The 9,789-nt window shown below is 34.6% G+C and overlaps 1 long non-coding RNA gene across 1 annotated transcript in view; it reads right to left on the bottom strand.

Annotated features, from left to right (window-relative positions):
• LOC111739856 overlaps window positions 1-9,789 on the bottom strand; it is a 245,979-nt gene that overhangs the window by 21,188 nt on the left and 215,002 nt on the right. The gene's annotated exons all lie outside the window — the stretch shown is intronic.

The following is a 9,789-nucleotide window of genomic DNA, read 5'->3' as shown; positions in this document are numbered from 1 at the left end:
GATCTAAGTGCCCATCAATAGACACCTGGGTAATGAAGATGTGGTACACAATGGAATACTACTCAGCCATAAAAAAAATAAAATAAAATCTTACCATTTGTGATGACATGGATGGACCAAGAGGATATTATGCTAAGTGAAATAAGTCAGACAGAGAAAAGACAAATACCACATGATCTCATTTATATATAGAATCCAAAGAACAAAATAAATGAACAAACAGAACAGAAATAGACTCACAGATATAGAGAACAAACCGATGATTCCCAAATGATAGGAAGGTTGAGGGGCTGGGTGAAAAAGATGAAAGGATTAAAAGTACAAATTGGTAGTTATAAAAATAGTCATGAGGATGTGAAATACAGCATAAGAAATAGTCAACAATATTATAATAACTATGTATAGTGCCAGGTGGGCACTAGACTTATCAGGAGGATCACTTTGTAAATTATAAATGTCTAACCACTATGCCATACATTTGAGCCTAATATAAAATAATACTGAATGTCAACTCTAATTGAAAAATAAAAAATAAATTGGAAAAAATAAAAATAAAAAGAGCACAAAAACAATTTTGTGCCTTACAGGAAGTTTTGTACATGCCTATTGAAAAGATTCATTATATTCCAGGCCCTCAAAAACAAATTTCTGAAGCCTAAACCTAGATATTCTGATTTTAAAAAACATTATCATATTGAAGAAGAATTGCTATAAGAATTTAGAGAAGAAAACAAAAGTTTACAAAAGTTATCCTAATATTTCTTCTATGTAACAATAACTATCAGAAGATAGTAGAGAAACATACACAAAATTTGGAAGGAAAAGAGTGACCTCCAAACATTTTTTCCCCAGCTACTTGTTTTTCATATGAAGACATTTTCAAATATATAAGGCTTTAAAACATATATTAACTATATGCCTCCCTTAAAAATACTATTTAATATTATACTATAGAATAGGCTAAATAAAGCTATAGTTACTAACAACTGCAAAATCTCGGTGGCTTAAAAATATATAGTTTATTCTTAGATCACACTTAGTACTTAGGTGTGGGGGGAGGTAGTTGGGATTATCTGCTGATTTCTGTTACCCAGATATCCAGGCTGATGGAGAATTTCCATCTTGAACTTTCACAGAGGGAAATAGAGCTCTGGAGAGTTCCCATTCACAAATCCATTCACAACTCACTAGCTAGAACTAGTCACATGGCTTCACCCAACCAAAACAAGGCTAGGAAATGCAGCTTTACTATTTGTTTGGAATAACTCTGGAGAGGTGGAAAGGGAAGATGGACTGGTTAGGAACTCCAGTAGTGGAATAATGATGTTGAGGCAAAGTGCTTTACAACCAAATCCTCCTCCACCTAAGAAGATGATCCACAGTCTGTATTTCCTGAGTCCTAACCTAGCAATAGAAGCAGTCCAGGTAGTTTCATTCCTTCCCTAGATACAATGGAGTGCCACAACATCAAAGTGAGCCTAACAGATTGGGCCAGGGGGGTGGGGATCGAAGGACGCTCTGCTGACAATAAATAGTCAGAGCAGCTGGTTCCTTCCACACCACTCCTGACACACACTTCTCTTACAAAGGGGCACTGGGTAGCAAGGCTGTCAGAAAGTATATCATACAATAATAATGCTCAGCAGGAAGCCTACTCATCCCCATGGGCCAGAGACTCCTTTCCCCCAGCTTGAGATGCCCAGGAGCTCGGCCTGTTAAAGCACTTTCTGCCCCCTCAAGCAGCACCAGCAGGAACCAGTGTGAACCCCAGTAGCACTAGATCAATCACGAAGACTAAAATAATACCATAAAGCTCTGGAAATTAAATTGTCATTGAAACCACAGTCCAAAACATAAGCCAGGACCTGAATGCTATACCTAAACATGGTGACTACCCCCAAATAAAAGATTAAATAGGACCCAGTGTCTCCTAACATAATAGCCAAAATGTCCAGATGTAATTAAAAAATCACCAATTGCAGCAAGATTCAGGAGAACCACAGTTCAATAAGACAACTAATGTTAACACCAAGATGAGTAAGATGTTAGAATGATCTGAAAAAGATTTTAAAGCATCTATCATAAAAATGCTTCTACAATTACAAAGGCTCTTGAAACATATTTTTTAAAAAAGAAAATCTCAACAAAGAACTTTAAGTTATAATAAAGAATCAAATGAGAATTGTAGAACTGAAAAACACAATAACAAAAATAAAAACCCACTGGATAAGCTCAATAGTAGAAATGACAAAGGGTAAAATCAGTGAACTTAAGGACGGATCAATAGGATATATCCAACCTAAACAAAAGAGAGGAAAGAGACTGAAGAAATGTGAACAGTGACTTCAGAACCTGAGGGACTACAACAAAAGTTTGAACATTTCTGTCTGTTATCTAGGTCCCAGAAGGAAAAGAGAAAGAGAATGTGCTCAAAGGGTATTCAAAAAAGTAATGGCTGAAAATGTCACAAATTTGGTGAAATTCACACACCTACGGATTCAAGAAGCTGAAAAACTACAAATAGAATAAACCCAAGGAAAGTCATGTCAAGACAGATTATAATTAAACTTCTGAAAACTAGAGACAAAGACAAACTCTTGAAGGCAGCCAGAAAAACATCTTACCCATAGGAGAAAAGAATATTGACTGAATTTCTCATCTGAAACCAGAAGCCAGAGGAAGTGACACATTTTCAGATGCTGAAAAAAAAAACTGTCAATCACGAATTCTATATTTTATAACTTCTCCAAGAATGAAGCAGAAATAAAGGCATTCTCACATAAAGACAAATAAATAGAATTTGTCATTAGAAGACCTAGCCTTGAAAAACAGCTAAAAGATATTCTTCAAATAGAAAGGAAATAATAAAAAAAGGAAACTTGGAGCATCAGAATGGAAGAAAGAACAATAGAAAAAACAGAAATGTGGACATATATGATAGATTATTCTTCTTCTTGTGAATTTTATAAATCATAAATTTGAATGATATTAAATGAAACTTATAATACCAGATAACATTTAAGATTTTTTAAAGTGAGTAAGGTAAAAGAACCTAAATGAAAATTAGATTTCCACACCTCACCAAAAGTAGCAAAATGATACTAGAATGTGATAGGTCACATGTGTATATTGTAATACCCAGAGCAACAAATAAGAAAATTAAACAGAGGTATACTCAAAAACAATATAAATAAATCAAAAATGCATTCTAAAAATATGCAAATAACCCATAGAAAGGCGAGAGAGAGAGAGAGAGAGAGAGAGAGAGAACAGAGCATCAAGAAACAAGGAAGCAAACAGAAAACAGGAAAAAAATGGCAAACTTAAGTCTTAACATTTCAATAATGACCTTAAATGTAAATGGTCTAAGTATACCAATTAAAAGATAGTTACCATATGATCTAGCAACTGCACTCTTGGACATTTATCTGAGAAAAGTCAAACTTATGTTCACACAAAAACCTGTACACACCCCCATTGACACCAGTGAACAGATCTTCCAGGCAAAGAATCAACAAGGAAACAATGGGCCTAAAAGACACACTAGACCAGATGGACTTAATAGATATTTTCAGAGCATTTTGCCCCAAAGCAGCAAAATATACATTCTTCTCAAGTGCACAAGTCTCAATAAATTTAAGAAGATTGAAATCATATCAACCATTTTCTCTGATCACAATGGTATGAAACTAGAAATCAACTACAAGAGAAGAATTGGAAAATACACAAACACATGATGGCTAAATAGCATGCTACTAAACAATGAATGGGTTATTAATGAGACCAAGAAAGAAATCAAAAGATATCTAGAGATAAATAAAAATGAAAACACAATGACTCAAAATTTATGGAACACAGTGAAAGCAATCCTAAGAGGGAAATTCATAGCAATACAGGCCTGCCTTAAGAAACAAGAAAAAGTTCAAACAATGTAACCTTTCAATTAAAAGAACTAGAAAAAGAACAGCAAATAAAGCCCAAAGTGAATAGAAGGAAGGAAATAATAAAGATCAGAGCAGAAATAAATGAAATAGAGTCTAGAAAAACGATACGAAAGATTAATGAAACAAAGAACTGGTTCTTTGAAAGGATAAATAAAATTGACAGACCCTTAGCCAGACTCATGAAGGAAAAGAAAGAGGACTCAAATAAATAAAATCAGAAATGAAAGAGGAGAAATAACCTCGGACTCTACAGAAATACAATGGATCATAAGAAAATACTACAAGCAATTATACACCAACAAATTGGACAATTGGAAGAAATGGACACATTTCTAGAAATATACAATCTCCCAAGACTGAGTCAAAAACAAACAAAAAATCTGAACTGACTGATTACCATCAATGAAATAGAATCAGTAATCAAAACCTCTCAAAAAACAAGTCCTGGACCAGATGGCTTCATAGGTGAATTTTACCATACATTCAAAGAAGAATTATCACCTATTCTTCTCAAACTATTCCAAAAAATTTCAAGAAGAGGGAAGGCTTCCTAACTCCTTTTATGAGGCCACCATTACCTTGATTCCAAAACCAGGCAAAGACATTACAAAAAAAGAAAATTATAGGCCAGTAACTCTTATGAACATTGATGCATAAATCCTCAACAAAACATTAGCAAACTGATTTCAGCAATACATTAAAAATATCATATACCATAATCAAGTTAGATTTATTCCTGGGATGCAAAGTTGGTTCAATATCCGCAAATCAATTAATGTGATACACCACGTTAACAAATTGAAAGATAAATACCATATGATCATATCAATAGATGCAGAAAAAGTGTTCAACAAAAGCGAGCACTGTTTTGTGACTATTAATTTGTACTTCTTAATATGATAACTTAAGTTATCATATTTGCACAATCTCTTTTAAGATGTAAGATAACATATTCAGAGGTACCAGGTGTTAGGATCTAAACATCTTTGGGGAAGGAGAGCATTATTCTGCCTACCATAGCACGATTCTAATTTATACGTACACAGAGAAGTAAAATATAATAGAAAATATCACAAAAATATTTTAGTTGTAGACTACAGTAGACATAAAGGGCTAGTCTATCATAAATGCTATTTTGAATCAGTGGTGAAATAATTGCTTATTCGATACTTATTATAGAGACAACTGGATTACAATTGGAAATTTATTAAATTGGATACCAACCTTATATACAACAATAAAATTAATCCCAGATGAATTAAAGATTTTAATGTAAAAAAAAGAAACCATAAAAACTAATATAAACTATTGATAAATCCAACTACATGAAATTTTTTAATTCTGTGTGGTAACACATACCATAAACAAAATCAAAATCCAAAGCATGAACTCTATTTTTTAAAGTTGCAACTCATTTCATTGCATAAGATTAATTTTCTTAATATACAGAACCCCTAAAAGTCAATAAAGAAGAACTACCCATCCAAAAAATCAAGAAAAGTTATGTACAAATAGTTCACAGAAAAGAAATTCAAACGTCTCTTAAACACATGAAAATATGTTCAATCTCACTCAGAGAAATTAAAAACTAACTTAAGATACCATTTTTTACCCAGCAGTAACAATGGTAAACAAATCTGATAACACATTTTGTTAACAAGGGTATGAGTACACATTACTGGAGTGAAAGCTAATTGATAAAATCTCCACAAAAAGTAATTTGCAGCATCTACTAAAACTAAAAATGCACATACACTTTGATAAAGCAATTTTGTTTCTACAAATTTTGCTGCAAAATACATATGGGCAAAATAGAATTTGTACAGGGGATATTTATTCAGAATTGTTTATTATAGCAAAATGTTAGATATAAAATTTCCACTAATAGGTTTCTGAATAATTATGATAATCCATATTTTTAAATACTCTGAAATACAATTCAGCCATCAAAAAGAATGAGATAGTATCTATGTACTATTACAGATAAGTTATCCAGATAAATTTTAACTTAAAAAAATGAAGAATAGCATATATGGTATGCTAACATTTGTGTTAATTTGCAGACCAATTTCCAAGACCAAGTAGGAAAATCTTTTAAATTGTATGTTTCTCTCTTTTGGCCTTGAATCATCAAAAATTGATTAAAAATACATTTCCGACACTAAATGTTATTGTTGTAAATCATCATTTAGGCATGGTAATAGAATATCAAGAATAAGCCAGCAGAATTTGTGTGGGTAGCTCCCCCTCTTCTTTCCACCTTTCCCTAGCAAATATTCTGGGAAATGAGGCACTTTTTTTCCTGAATTAAGTGTGCTTCACTGTGACATCATTCCTTCTTCTTTCACCCAATACTCCCAATTTGACCCATAACCCAAACTACATTCTTTTCCCATTGGTACTTAAAGTTTCAAGAAAATGATATTTTAACCACACAAAAAGAGCCTTCAATCTAAAGGTTAATTTTCATAAATTCCCTAAATGTTTTCACAAACTCACTTGGCAAAGTGTCCGAGAATAGATTGTTATCTTACCTGCCTTAGTTTTCAGAGATGCTATGAATAGCTGGAAAGAGACTTCCTGCAGTGTATGGGCACATTTGTTTTCAAAACCTGTTTTCCAGAATGATTATTGACTCCATGGCATCTGGTTTTTTCCTTTGCTTATTAGATATCTTGCATTAGAATATGAGTCAGCAAAGTAATACAGCTACGGTTTCTCTTTTCCCTTGATCTGGTTCATCTTCAAATCTTTGTCTACCAGGAAATATGATTATTACATTGAAAGTCCTGGAATACAGATGAGGAATGACATTCTTCCCGCAGATGCAGGTTTTATACCAGGCCAATCCATGCATTTGCTATTTGGCTTTATTTTCTATATTACTCACGGTAGGCACCAGTCTTTGTGACTGTCAAGCGAGTGACACAATCCTGCTCACTGTATTTTGGTATCTGAGTTGCCAAGGAAAACCCAATGCAGTTAAACACTAGATGGAACACCACTTCACTCACATAGAGAAGGACACAGAGCAGGATCAGCTTCAGTGCTGGGTATTGGTCCAGCGCGACCAGTGGGTCCCTCCAAACTGCAACTGGCCTGCGCATACCCCTCTTGTGCCTCAGAATGAAAGACCCCAATCCCCTCCCTGCAGGAGACAGATACAGTAGTGGGCCAGGTGCCATTTACCACACTTAAACAGAATAAAGGAGTACATATTGAGTCTGAAATAGGGAAAGATAGTCCCAACACAAAGCTACAAGCCCAGCACAAGCTGTAAAGACCTTTTAACTTGGTAAAGAAGTGTTCCAGGCCCAAGACCCATTCTCATGTGGCTGAGTGGGAGTTAAAAGACTGCATGCACAAAGCTGCCTTTCCTAACAGTTAACTTGTAACTGGTTATCACTTCCTTTTTCTCTGGGAATGGACCCATACACAGACCATGTCTATTTATAATATTCTGTTTCTCTAACCATGAGTGTGGGTTGATGGCTGACCTGATCTGAACTAATCAGCGCTTACTCCAAATTTTTGTCCCAAAAGTAAGGGAAGATTGGTAACCTGTCTCTGGGGTAGGAAACATATAATGTGAAACCCAGAAGCTGTTGGCTGCCATGTTTCCTGCTATGTGGAAAAAGCTCATTTGCAGTAGAGAAGAATTAAGGCAATAACAGAGACAAGTACAAATAAGACATGTGAGAAAGAGAGGCCAAGTGACTTGAAGTCTTGGTTCCAGTGGACCTGGGCCTCACTGCATCTTTTTCTTTCCTACGGTCATATGAAATAGTTCAATAATCTTCCTCTAAACTATCCACTTTGCCTCAGCTAACAGATGGAGTTGGATTTTGATGAGTTCTAACCAAAATAACCCTGACTAATGCACACTGCACCATGAACATATCCACCTGCCCCAACCTACCTTCTAATATGAACTCTGGGTATGAATCTTTGACTCCACCATTTATAAGATGTTTAATCTTAGGATAGTTAATTTAACTTCTTTTGCCTCAATTTATCCATCCGTATTGTGGAAGTAATGATAAAAATCCACCTCAAACTATTCTTATGAAATTTCAGTGAGTAGATGAATGAAAATTTCTTATAATAGTGCCTGAAACAGTAAATACTCAAAATGATAATTATTATTGCCACGTACCATATATTATAATATGGAAAATATAGATAATATAAGCTAGTAATATGTTTAGAACAATAATGAAAATAATGAAAGCAAACTTTTTGTGTGTTCGCTATATGTCATAGTGCTAATTTAATTATCTCATTAAACACAGAATCTATGGCGTAGGAATTATTATTAACCCACATTACTAATAATGAAATTGCATAATTTGCCCAAAGTTCTACAGCTAGAAATTGGCAGGATTAGTAACTGGAGTATGCTTTTTTTACTTCAAAACATATACTCCTTTTTACTTTTTTTGGAGAGTGTGTATGAGGGTGTATTATATGTAAAGAAAATGTATAAAACCTAGGTGTTCTGGTAAATGGATTTTCACATAATGCATACCATGTGACCATCACCTAGGCAAAGAAATAAAACATTGTTAGTATGCCAGATGCCCCCTGAAGAATTCTCTCAATCTTCCTCTTGACCTCTTCTCCAAAAGCAGGCCACTCTTATGGTGACTTATACTGTGTCATGTAAGCTAAGTTAGAACTGCTTTTCTCAGAATTCTAGGTTAGAATTTGGTCATAAGAGAAATTTGTTCAAGATTTGGAAGACAAATAAAATAGTAGCAATTCTATGAAAGTCACTGAAGGGCACCAGTCGCTGTTACACTGACACTGACCTGCTGGATCCCCTTGTTGGTATGAGGCAAAAGAAAGGCCTACAGCTCCTTCAGCTCCCACCAACCTCATCCTTCAGCTTCTCCTAGTTCTAGGCCAGGTGTGTGTATAGCTCCATAACGAAGAGTAAGAGAAAAATACAGGTAGTACTTTGTCCTTATGAGACCCAGGTTGTCCTTGACGGTTCCAGTGTGTCTGCATAGGGTTCAGTCTGTCCTTATTCTCCCCGACCTGTCACTGATTGTTCTCTCCTGGCTACAGGCACTATAGACTTCCAGCCATTCAGGCCCATCCCCAAATTCAGTGAAAGCGTACAATCTCGATTCTTTGTGTCTGTAGCATGTAGCTATAGTGTGTTCCTTTCACTGCCATTTTTTATACTGTGTGAATACATCATAATTAATTTATCCATCTTAGTGTTTATTGTCTGTGTGATGTTTCTAGTTTGGGTGTTTTGTAAAAAATGATACTATGAACATTTTTATACCTATCTCTTAGTGCATATGACAAGTATTTCTGTTGAGTATGTAACTAGGGGTAGAATTGCTGAGTAATAGGATATTCATTCATTTAACTTTAGCAGGAAATATTGAACTGTTTCCTAAAGTGTTTGTGCCAATTTACACTCCCACTTAAAAACTTCTATCCATTTCAGTTTGAATTTCTCTATTTGTACAATATACGCATATTCTTTTCTTCTCTTTTGTCATCCTCTCCTTTAGCATATGTTTTAATGCATTTTCTCACTTTGTCTTTTTTTTTTTTTTTTTTTGAGAAACCACTTCCTGGTATTTTGGATGTTATTTCTGTTGTTTCAACATGTATGTGGGGAATTGTTGCAATTTTCACTTTGTCAATTACATTGGCCAAGAGATAGTGTATTTCAACCTGATGCCTTCAACATTTGTATAGATCCCAAACCCCACAGTTCAGCAATGAGCCAAAAATATGCCACATCTGCATGATGCTAAAGGTCATTCTCTTGAAATGCATCATACTAAATGGAATTTTACATCTTGCCAAAAACTTCGTGGGC

Source organism: Pteropus vampyrus, unplaced genomic scaffold, assembly GCF_000151845.1.
Source record: "Pteropus vampyrus isolate Shadow unplaced genomic scaffold, Pvam_2.0 Scaffold55, whole genome shotgun sequence".
NCBI classification, from domain to species: domain Eukaryota; kingdom Metazoa; phylum Chordata; class Mammalia; order Chiroptera; family Pteropodidae; genus Pteropus; species Pteropus vampyrus.
Note: the sequence above shows the minus strand (reverse complement) of the source record. Positions and strands in the feature narration are given on the sequence as shown.